The following is a 13208-nucleotide window of genomic DNA, read 5'->3' as shown; positions in this document are numbered from 1 at the left end:
TTGGATTGTTACTACGGTGACTGTCAAAATAAAACTACCAAGTTGGATTGTTACTAGGGTGACTGTCAAAATAAAACTGCCAAGTTGGATTGTTACTAGGGTGACTGTCAAAATAAAACTACCAAGTTGGATTGTTACTATGGTGACTGTCAAAATAAAACTGCCAAGTTGGATTGTTACTAGGGTGACTGTCAAAATAAAACAACCAAGTTGGATTGTTACTACGGTGACTGTCAAAATAAAACTGCCAAGTTGGATTGTTACTACGGTGACTGTCAAAATAAAACTACCAACTTGGATTGTTACTACGGTGACTGTCAAAATAAAACTACCAAGTTGGATTGTTACTACGGTGACTGTCAAAATAAAACTACCAAGTTGGATTGTTACTACGGTGACTGTCAAAATAAAACTACCAAGTTGGATTGTTACTAGGGTGACTGTCAAAATAAAACTGCCAAGTTGGATTGTTACTAGGGTGACTGTCAAAATAAAACTACCAAGTTGGATTGTTACTATGGTGACTGTCAAAATAAAACTGCCAAGTTGGATTGTTACTAGGGTGACTGTCAAAATAAAACAACCAAGTTGGATTGTTACTACGGTGACTGTCAAAATAAAACTGCCAAGTTGGATTGTTACTACGGTGACTGTCAAAATAAAACTACCAACTTGGATTGTTACTACGGTGACTGTCAAAATAAAACTACCAAGTTGGATTGTTACTACGGTGACTGTCAAAATAAAACTACCAAGTTGGATTGTTACTATGGTGACTGTCAAAATAAAACTACCAAGTTGGATTGTTACTACGGTGACTGTCAAAATAAAACTACCAAGTTGGATTGTTACTACGGTGACTGTCAAAATAAAACTACCAAGTTGGATTGTTACTACGGTGACTGTCAAAATAAAACTACCAAGTTGGATTGTTACTACGGTGACTGTCAAAATAAAACTACCAAGTTGGATTGTTACTACGGTGACTGTCAGAGCTCTCCCTCTGGACCAGTCACTTCATATGTATGTTGGCAGAACCCACAGATGTGGACCAGGTGTTGGAGCTCGTTGAGCAGCTGAGACTCTATATAATTGTAGTTGTGTATGTGCACTCACTACACACATCTGTATGTACACTCACTCTACACATCTGTATGTGCACTCACTACACACATCTGTATGTACACTCACTACACACATCTGTATGTACACTCACTACACACATCTGCATGTACACTCACTATACACATCTGTATGTACACTCACTACACACATCTGTATGTACACTCACTACACACATCTGTATGTACACTAACTACACACATCTGCATGTACACTCACTACACACATCTGCATGTACACTCACTACACACATCTGTATGTACACTCACTATACACATCTGTGTGTGCACTCACTCCACACATCTGTGTGTGCACTCACTCCACACATCTGTATGTACACTCACTACACACATCTGCATGTACACTCACTACACACATCTGTATGTACACTCACTATACACATCTGTATGTACACTCACTATACACATCTGTATGTACACTCACTATACACATCTGTATGTACACTCACTACACACATCTGTATGTACACTCACTACACACATCTGTGTGTACACTCACTATACACATCTGTGTGTACACTCACTATACACATCTGTGTGTACACTCACTACACACATCTGCGTGTACACTCACTACACACATCTGTATGTACACTCACTACACACATGTGTATGTACACTCACTACACACATCTGTATGTATACTCACTATACACATCTGTATGTACACTCACTACACACATCTGCATGTACACTCACTACACACCTGCATGTACACTCACTACACACATCTGTATGTACACTCACTACACACATCTGTATGTACACTCACTACACACATCTGCATGTACACTCACTACACACATCTGCATGTACACTCACTATACACATCTGTATGTACACTCACTACACACATCTGTATGTACACTCACTACACACATCTGCATGTACACTCACTATACACATCTGTATGTACACTCACTATACACATCTGTATGTACACTCACTACACACATCTGTATGTACACTCACTACACGCATCTGCATGTACACTCACTACACGCATCTGCATGTACACTCACTACACGCATCTGTATGTACACTCACTACACACATCTGTATGTACACTCACTACACACATCTGTATGTACACTCACTACACACATCTGTATGTACACTCACTACACACATCTGCATGTACACTCACTACACACATCTGCATGTACACTCACTACACACATCTGTATGTACACTCACTACACACATCTGCATGTACACTCACTACACACATCTGCATGTACACTCACTACACACATCTGCATGTACACTCACTACACACATCTGCATGTACACTCACTACACACATCTGCATGTACACTCACTATACACATCTGTATGTACACTCACTACACACATCTGTATGTACACTCACTACACACATCTGTATGTACACTCACTACACACATCTGTATGTACACTCACTACACACATCTGTATGTACACTCACTACACACATCTGTGTGTACACTCACTACACACATCTGTGTGTACACTCACTATACACATCTGTATGTACACTCACTACACACATCTGTATGTACACTCACTACACACATCTGTGTGTACACTCACTATACACATCTGTGTGTACACTCACTATACACATCTGTGTGTACACTCACTACACACATCTGCGTGTACACTCACTACACACATCTGCGTGTACACTCACTACACACATCTGTATGTACACTCACTACACACATGTGTATGTACACTCACTACACACATGTGTATGTACACTCACTACACACATGTGTATGTATACTCACTATACACATCTGTATGTACACTCACTACACACATCTGCATGTACACTCACTACACACATCTGTATGTACACTCACTACACACATCTGTATGTACACTCACTACACACATCTGCATGTACACTCACTACACACATCTGCATGTACACTCACTATACACATCTGTATGTACACTCACTATACACATCTGTATGTACACTCACTACACACATCTGCATGTACACTCACTACACACATCTGCATGTACACTCACTACACACATCTGTATGTACACTCACTATACACATCTGTATGTACACTCACTACACACATCTGTATGTACACTCACTACACACATCTGCATGTACACTCACTACACACATCTGTATGTACACTCACTACACGCATCTGCATGTACACTCACTATACGCATCTGTATGTACACTCACTCCACACATCTGTATGTACACTCACTCCACACATCTGTATGTACACTCACTATACACATCTGTATGTACACTCACTCCACACATCTGTATGTACACTCACGACACACATCTGTATGTACACTCACGACACACATCTGTATGTACACTCACTCCACACATCTGCATGTACACTCACCACACACATCTGTATGTACACTCACTCCACACATCTGTATGTACACTCACTCCACACATCTGCATGTACACTCACTATACACATCTGTATGTATACTCACTATACACATCTGTATGTACACTCACTCCACACATCTGCATGTACACTCACTACACACATCTGTATGTACACTCACTCCACACATCTGTATGTACACTCACTCCACACATCTGTATGTACACTCACTACGTGCATCTGCTGGTACTCTGATCTAAATCACACCAAGGTGCTGCAGTAGCGGTTCCTCTGTCGCCCTCTGCTGGTAGAAGCTGGAAGGACCATATGAAGTTCTCCCTGTCTGGGTGTTGTTAGCTGTCATGACCTGAGGAGGCGCTGCTGCCTGTGTTTGCAGGACCAGGTTTGATGGTCATCAGCAGGCGGTGCTCAGACTGCAGCTGCTCTCCCTGGCCTCTCGCCAGAAGGACCTGCTGGAGGCGGTCTGCAGACAGCAACAGTTGGTCCACATGCACACTGCTGTGATGGCCCCACCCCCCACTCAGCCTCCCCACCAACCAGAAGACGTGCTGGTGAGACATGATCCGCTTCCACCAAAATCTTACCCATCAATCCTGTCGAGATCGATCCCCCCTGTGTGTGTGTGTGTGTGTGTGTGTGTGTGTGTGTGTGTGTGTGTGTGTGTGTGTGTGTGTGTGTGTGTGTGTGTGTGTGTGTGTGTGTGTGTGTGTGTGTGTGTGTGTGTGTGTGTGTGTGTGTGTGTGTGTGTGTATACATCATGATGTGCACCTGAGGGGAGGTTTTCAGTCAGCACGGAGTGGGGGGTCGGTGACGTGTGATGGGGGGGTTTGTTGGTGATGGGGGGAGGTGTTGGTGATGGGGGGGGTTTGTTGGTGATGGGGGGGTTTGTTGGTGATGGGGGGAGGTGTTGGTGATGGGGGTGTTTGTCATGTGGGGGGGTGTACGTGAACGTCCTGTCGGAGGCGATGAAGGAAGCCGAGATTTTCTATTGTAATTATTCTGAAGTGTTTGTGTTGCCATGGTGACTGAAACTCTGTGGCTCAATGAAGTGTGAGTGTATGTGACCTCTGACCTGCAGGACGGTGCTCCACACACCAAGAAGCAGAGGAAGGCCGGCCGTCGGTGCACAACCCAGCCTCGTACCGCTGGAACCCCCCGCAGCAGGTCCAGGGTGAAAGGACAGGAAGCTCCTCTGTCCAGGCTGGTGCAGCGAGGAGTCACTCCTGCTGGAAGTCTCCTCCAAGTGTGGCTGAAGGTCAGGAATCACTCCTGGTTCACTTCTGAGCCTCAGAGAGTCACTGGGACCTGGACACACAGTCCAGACCCGGCTTTGATTGGCTGCATTCATAAAGGCGACTGAATCACAGGAGATTCTCACACTGAACATGTCCGTTGTTTCCCACGGAGTTCTGAAACAGGAAGTTTGAGTGTCAGAGGTCACCCTGGGGTCCAAACCACTTCACCAATTCAACACCTTCATCACGCCTTGTTCTGTACAATCATTCACTTCTGCTACTCTGAAACTGACTCGTTCTGAAGCAGACTCGTTCTAGAGTGCTGACTCGTTCTACAGCTCCAACTCGTTCGAGAGCTCCAACTCATTCTAGAGTAATAACTCGTTCTGGAGTGCTGACTCGTTCTCCAGCTCCAACTTGTTCTCCAGCTCCAACTCGTTGTAGAGTCCTGACTCATTCTAGAGTGCTAATTTGTTCTCCAGCTCCAACTCGTTGTAGAGTCCTGACTCATTCTAGAGTGCTAATTTGTTCTACAGCACCAACTCGTTGTAGAGTCCTGACTCATTCTAGAGTGCTAATTTGTTCTCCAGCTCCAACTCGTTGTAGAGTCCTGACTCATTCTAAAGTGCTAATTTGTTCTACAGCTCCAACTCGTTCGAGAGCTCCAGCTCGTTCTTGAGTCATAACTCGTGTTGGAGCGCGAACTCGTTCTGGAGTTACAACTCATTCTAGAGGTGCAATTTGTTCTGAACCTCCAACTTATTCGAGAGCTCTAAATCATTCTACAGCTATACGTCGTTCTAGAGCTCCAACTCATTTTAGAGCTATAGGTTTTCTAGAGTTAGAACTCCTTCTAGAGCTCTAATTGTTCTCGAGCTATAAGTCTTTCTAGAATTATAACTCCTTCAGGAGCTCTAATTCGTCCTAGAGCTCTAACTCAATGTAAACATCCTACGCATTCCAGAATTCTCACCTATTCTAAAGTTCTCTCACGGTATAAATATCTGACCAGTGACGCTGGTAACGTGTTACTCTCATGTGGCCACTTTTTTCAATAACTAGTAATCTAACACATTACTATTTCCAAATCAGTAATCAAATTAAAGTTACTTCTACTCACTCTGCGATGGGGGGTGTTGTCAGCAGCTGCTGAAAGTAACTCAAAAAGTAACTTGTGATCTAAGTTACTTTCAAAAACAAGTAATCAGTAAAGTAACTAAGTTACTTTTTACAGGAATAACAAGTAATCGGATCAGTGAAATTTTAATCATATTTAGCTTTCAACACCACTACTGCATGAGCGCCACAGCTCGTTAAAACGTCGGAGTGCAGGCTTACGTGATGCACCTGAACGCATCACTCAAAGCGGTCAGCTCCTGCAGTTAAAACCAAACCAACATGGCGGCTCAGACAGCAACTCTCTTTTATTACTGAAACAGTTCAGAGAAATGTGTTTCTGAGAGCACAAGAGGCGAGGAATAAACTGTGCAGTTGAAAAGTTAAAATGCCGCTTCACAGAGGTGTGCCTGCTTTGAGGGGGTGTGGCCTGCTGTGAGGGGGCGTGGCCTGTGCGTTTGACAGCTTCTCCTTGGGGTATGAACAGTCCTGCAGAAAAGGCTTTTTTTCAGCAGCTGGTTGACGTCACTCTTACGGGTTCAAAAAGGGGCCTCAACTCTGACTCTTCCTTGAACAAATGTTCAAATGAGACACTTTCTCAAATGTTCCATCTTTTGGAACTTGATGCACTTCAGGACTCTGACGCCGTCTGGAGTTCTCACCTTAAGAATAGAAAATTCTGACTGATTCTACCATAGAACTCTGATTCATCCTCAAGATTTGAGTCCATCTCTTTCTCACACATTCTACAATTCTGACACAATCCAGGGCTGTGGCTCAATACAGATTGTCCATCTTAAACTTTAATTCTTGAACTTTTGACTTGTTCTTAAATATCAAAGTGTAGACCTCTGACACAGTCTAGAATTCTAGAAATACACAGCATTAGCTGTTAGCCACAGCAGCATTGATCAATTGTTTCTCTGAGCTTCAGCTTCTCTTCTGGACCGAGACCTTCCTGCTTGTTGTTTTCTTGATCTGCTGTAGTAACATTGGTTCTAGAGGTCAGTGAATGAACCCTCCAGAGCAGAAACACTGAAGAACCGGAGTGTCGTGGTCGTTACAGGGTCGGTGGCACTACGCTCACCTCCAGGCTGACGGCTCCATTCAGAGCAGAGGCAAAGCTCACCGAGCGCCAGAACTCTGGCTGCAGAGCATCCTGGGAAAGAAGATTCCGGTCAGCTCCTCCTACGCCAGGGACAAGGTCAGAACCAAGACTACTGTAGAGGGATGAGGTCAGATCCAAGACCCTACTGTAGAGGGAAGAGGTCAGAACCAAGACCCTACTGTAGAGGGTAGAGGTCAGAACCAAGACCCTACTGTAGAGGGATAAGGTCAGAACCAAGACTACTGTAGAGGGAAGAGGTCAGAACCAAGACCCTACTGTAGAGGGAAGAGGTCAGAACCAAGACCCTACTGTAGAGGGAAGAGGTCAGAACCAAGACTACTGTAGAGGGAAGAGGTCAGAACCAAGACCCTACTGTAGAGGGTAGAGGTCAGAACCAAGACCCTACTGTAGAGGGATAAGGTCAGATCCAAGACTCTACTGTAGAGGGGAGAGGTGAATATTGTAGAATGTAGTGGTTCCAGGTGAGACTGGGGTGACCTCTGTCCTTGTGTCCAGGTGCAGTTCCTGGATAAGCCTCTGTCCTGTTACCTGGACAAGATGGAGGGTGAAGGACAGGAAGAGATGCAGACTGCAGTTGAGGGCTGTCTCCTTCAGACTGCTGCAGTCAGTAACAGGCACCAGGGATCTGCTGGAACAGGTACAGGTTTTGGTACAGGTACAGGTTCTGGTCTGGTCTGGGTTCAGGTTGTATTCCAGTTACAGGTGGAGGTTGAAGTACAGGTTCTGGTCTCGTTACAGGTGGAGGTTTAGATTCTGGCCCAGTCACAGGTGGAGGGACATTGTACAGGTGGAGGGTCAGGTTCTAGTACAGGTCCGGGTACAGATAGAGGTTTAGGTACAGAAATAGGTAGAGGTTTAGGTACAGACACAGATAGAGATTTAGGTACAGATACAGATAGAGGTTTAGGTACAGACACAGATAGAGGTTTAGGTACAGACACAGATAGAGGTTTAGGTACAGACACAGATAGAGGTTTAGGTACAGATACAGATAGAGGTTTAGGTACAGACACAGATAGAGGTTTAGGTACAGACACAGATAGAGGTTTAGGTAAAGACACAGATAGAGGTTTAGGTACAGATACAGATAGAGGTTTAGGTACAGATACAGATAGAGGTTTAGGTACAGACACAGATAGAGGTTTAGGTACAGACACAGATAGAGGTTTAGGTACAGATACAGATAGAGGTTTAGGTACAGACACAGATAGAGGTTTAAGTACAGATACAGATAGAGGTTTAGGTACAGATACAGATAGAGGTTTAGGTACAGATACAGATAGAGATTTAGGTACAGATACAGATAGAGGTTTAGGTACAGATACAGATAGAGGTTTAGGTACAGACACAGATAGAGGTTTAAGTACAGATACAGATAGAGGTTTAGGTACAGATACAGATAGAGGTTTAGGTACAGAAATAGGTAGAGGTTTAGGTACAGATACAGATAGAGGTTTAGGTACAGATAGAGATTTAGGTACAGACACAGATAGAGGTTTAGGTACAGACACAGGTAGAGATTTAGGTACAGATACAGATAGAGATTTAGGTACAGATACAGGTAGAGGTTTAGGTACAGACACAGATAGAGGTTTAGGTACAGATACAGATAGAGGTTTAGGTACAGATACAGATAGAGGTTTAAGTACAGATACAGATAGAGGTTTAGGTACAGACACAGATAGAGGTTTAGGTACAGATACAGATAAAGGTTTAGGTACAGATACAGGTAGAGGTTTAGGTACAGACACAGATAGAGGTTTAAGTACAGACACAGATAGAGGTTTAGGTACAGATACAGATAGAGGTTTAGGTACAGACACAGATAGAGGTTTAGGTACAGACACAGATAGAGGTTTAGGTACAGATACAGGTAGAGGTTTAGGTACAGATACAGATAAAGGTTTAGGTACAGATACAGGTAGAGGTTTAGGTACAGACACAGATAGAGGTTTAAGTACAGACACAGATAGAGGTTTAGGTACAGATACAGATAGAGGTTTAGGTACAGACACAGATAGAGGTTTAGGTACAGATACAGATAGAGGTTTAAGTACAGATACAGGTAGAGGTTTAGGTACAGATACAGATAGAGGTTTAGGTACAGACACAGATAGAGGTTTAGGTACAGATACAGATAGAGGTTTAGGTACAGATACAGATAGAGGTTTAAGTACAGATACAGATAGAGGTTTAAGTACAGATACAGATAGAGGTTTAGGTACAGACACAGATAGAGGTTTAGGTACAGATACAGGTAGAGGTTTAGGTACAGATACAGATAAAGGTTTAGGTACAGATACAGATAGAGGTTTAGGTACAGACACAGATAGAGGTTTAAGTACAGATAGAGGTTTAGGTACAGATACAGATAGAGGTTTAAGTACAGATACAGATAGAGGTTTAGGTACAGACACAGATAGAGGTTTAGGTACAGACACAGATAGAGGTTTAAGTACAGATACAGATAGAGGTTTAAGTACAGATACAGATAGAGGTTTAGGTACAGATACAGGTAGAGGTTTAGGTACAGACACAGATAGAGGTTTAGGTACAGATACAGATAGAGGTTTAGGTACAGATACAGATAGAGGTTTAGGTACAGACACAGATAGAGGTTTAGGTACAGACACAGATAGAGGTTTAGGTACAGATACAGATAGAGGTTTAGGTACAGACACAGATAGAGGTTTAGGTACAGATACAGATAGAGGTTTAGGTACAGACACAGATAGAGGTTTAAGTACAGATACAGATAGAGGTTTAGGTACAGATACAGATAGAGGTTTAAGTACAGATACAGATAGAGGTTTAGGTACAGATACAGATAGAGGTTTAGGTACAGATACAGATAGAGGTTTAGGTACAGACACAGATAGAGGTTTAAGTACAGATACAGATAGAGGTTTAGGTACAGATACAGATAGAGGTTTAGGTACAGACACAGATAGAGGTTTAGGTACAGATACAGATAGAGGTTTAGGTACAGACACAGATAGAGGTTTAAGTACAGATACAGATAGAGGTTTAGGTACAGATACAGATAGAGGTTTAGGTACAGATACAGATAGAGGTTTAAGTACAGATACAGATAGAGGTTTAGGTACAGATACAGATAGAGGTTTAGGTACAGATACAGATAGAGGTTTAAGTACAGATACAGATAGAGGTTTAGGTACAGATACAGATAGAGGTTTAGGTACAGATACAGATAGAGGTTTAAGTACAGATACAGATAGAGGTTTAGGTACAGACACAGATAGAGGTTTAGGTACAGACACAGATAGAGGTTTAGGTACAGACACAGATAGAGGTTTAGGTACAGACACAGATAGAGGTTTAGGTACAGACACAGATAGAGGTTTAAGTACAGACACAGATAGAGGTTTAGGTACAGATACAGATAGAGGTTTAGGTACAGACACAGATAGAGGTTTAGGTACAGACACAGATAGAGGTTTAGGTACAGATACAGATAGAGGTTTAAGTACAGACACAGATAGAGGTTTAGGTACAGATACAGATAGAGGTTTAGGTACAGACACAGATAGAGGTTTAGGTACAGATACAGATAGAGGTTTAGGTACAGACACGGATAGACGTTTAAGTACAGATACAGATAGAGGTTTAGGTACAGACACGGATAGAGGTTTAGGTACAGACACAGATAGAGGTTTAGGTACAGATACAGGTTTAGGTACAGATACAGATAGAGGTTTCGGTACAGACACAGATAGAGGTTTAGGTACAGATACAGATAGAGGTTTAGGTACAGACACAGATAGAGGTTTAAGTACAGATACAGATAGAGGTTTAGGTACAGACACAGATAGAGGTTTAGGTACAGATACAGATAGAGGTTTAAGTACAGATACAGATAGAGGTTTAGGTACAGACACAGATAGAGGTTTAGGTACTGACACAGATAGAGGTTTAGGTACTGACACAGATAGACGTTTAAGTACAGATACAGATAGAGGTTTAGGTACAGACACAGATAGAGGTTTAGGTACTGACACAGATAGAGGTTTAAGTACAGACACAGATAGAGGTTTAGGTACAGACACAGATAGAGGTTTAGGTACAGATACAGATAGAGGTTTAGGTACAGACACAGATAGAGGTTTAGGTACAGACACAGATAGAGGTTTAGGTACAGACACAGATAGAGGTTTAGGTACAGACACAGATAGAGGTTTAGGTACAGACACAGATAGAGGTTTAGGTACAGATACAGGTAGAGGTTTAGGTACTGACACAGATAGAGGTTTAGGTACAGACACAGATAGAGGTTTAGGTACAGATACAGGTAGAGGTTTAGGTACAGACACAGATAGAGGTTTAGGTACAGATACAGATAGAGGTTTAGGTACAGATACAGATAGAGGTTTAGGTACAGATACAGATAGAGGTTTAGGTACAGACACAGATAGAGGTTTAGGTACAGACACAGATTGAGGTTTAAGTCCAGATACAGGTAGAGGTTTAAGTACAGATACAGATAGAGGTTTAGGTACAGATACAGGTAGAGGTTTAGGTACAGATACAGGTAGAGGTTTAGGTACTGACACAGATTGAGGTTTAGGTACAGACACAGATAGAGGTTTAGGTACAGACACAGATAGAGGTTTAGGTACAGATACAGGTAGAGGTTTAGGTACTGACACAGATTGAGGTTTAGGTACAGACACAGATAGAGGTTTAGGTACAGACACAGATAGAGGTTTAAGTACAGATACAGGTAGAGGTTTAAGTACAGATACAGATAGAGGTTTAAGTCCAGATACAGGTAGAGGTTTAAGTACAGATACAGATAGAGGTTTAGGTACAGACACAGATAGAGGTTTAGGTACAGATACAGGTAGAGGTTTAGGTACAGATACAGATAGAGGTTTAGGTACAGATACAGATAGAGGTTTAGGTACAGACACAGATAGAGGTTTAGGTACAGATACAGGTAGAGGTTTAGGTACAGATACAGATAGAGGTTTAGGTACTGACACAGATAGAGGTTTAAGTACAGATACAGATAGAGGTTTAGGTACAGACACAGATAGAGGTTTAGGTACAGATACAGGTAGAGGTTTAGGTACAGATACAGATAAAGGTTTAGGTACAGATACAGGTAGAGGTTTAGGTACAGACACAGATAGAGGTTTAAGTACAGACACAGATAGAGGTTTAAGTACAGATACAGGTAGAGGTTTAGGTACAGACACAGATAGAGGTTTAGGTACAGATACAGATAGAGGTTTAGGTACAGACACAGATAGAGGTTTAGGTACAGATACAGATAGAGGTTTAGGTACAGATACAGATAGAGGTTTAGGTACAGACACAGATAGAGGTTTAGGTACAGATACAGATAGAGGTTTAGGTACAGACACAGATAGAGGTTTAAGTACAGATACAGATAGAGGTTTAGGTACAGATACAGATAGAGGTTTAAGTACAGATACAGATAGAGGTTTAGGTACAGACACAGATAGAGGTTTAGGTACAGATACAGATAGAGGTTTAGGTACAGATACAGATAGAGGTTTAGGTACAGACACAGATAGAGGTTTAGGTACAGATACAGATAGAGGTTTAGGTACAGACACAGATAGAGGTTTAGGTGCAGGTAGAGGTTTGGGTTTAGGTACTGACACAGATAGAGGTTTAGGTACAGACACAGATAGAGGTTTAGGTACAGACACAGATAGAGGTTTAGGTACAGACACAGATAGAGGTTTAGGTGCAGGTAGAGGTTTGGGTTTAGGTACTGACACAGATAGAGGTTTAGGTACAGACACAGATAGAGGTTTAGGTACAGACACAGATAGAGGTTTAGGTACAGACACAGATAGAGGTTTAGGTGCAGGTAGAGGTTTGGGTTTAGGTACAGGTACATTCATCTTTCTGGTTCTGTGCAGAAGCAGCCGGCTCCAGCGATTGGATGAAGTTCCAGACCGTCTGTTTGGTCGGAGACGACGGGTGGCTGCCGAACGCTGTGGTGGACCGGTACTGGAACCAGCTGGTCTACGAAGACCACCTGGACGGGGATGACTGGAACCAGCTGGTCTACAAAGACTACCTGGACGGGGATGACTGGAATCAGCTGGTCTACAAAGACCACCTGGAGAGGGACAACTGCAACCAGCTGGTCTACAAAGACCCCCTGGAGGGGGACAACTGCAACCAGCTGGTCTACAAAGAC

Source organism: Blennius ocellaris (genome assembly GCF_963422515.1).
Source record: "Blennius ocellaris genome assembly, chromosome: 17".
In the NCBI taxonomy this organism is placed as follows: Eukaryota; Metazoa; Chordata; class Actinopteri; order Blenniiformes; family Blenniidae; genus Blennius; species Blennius ocellaris.
Note: the sequence above shows the minus strand (reverse complement) of the source record.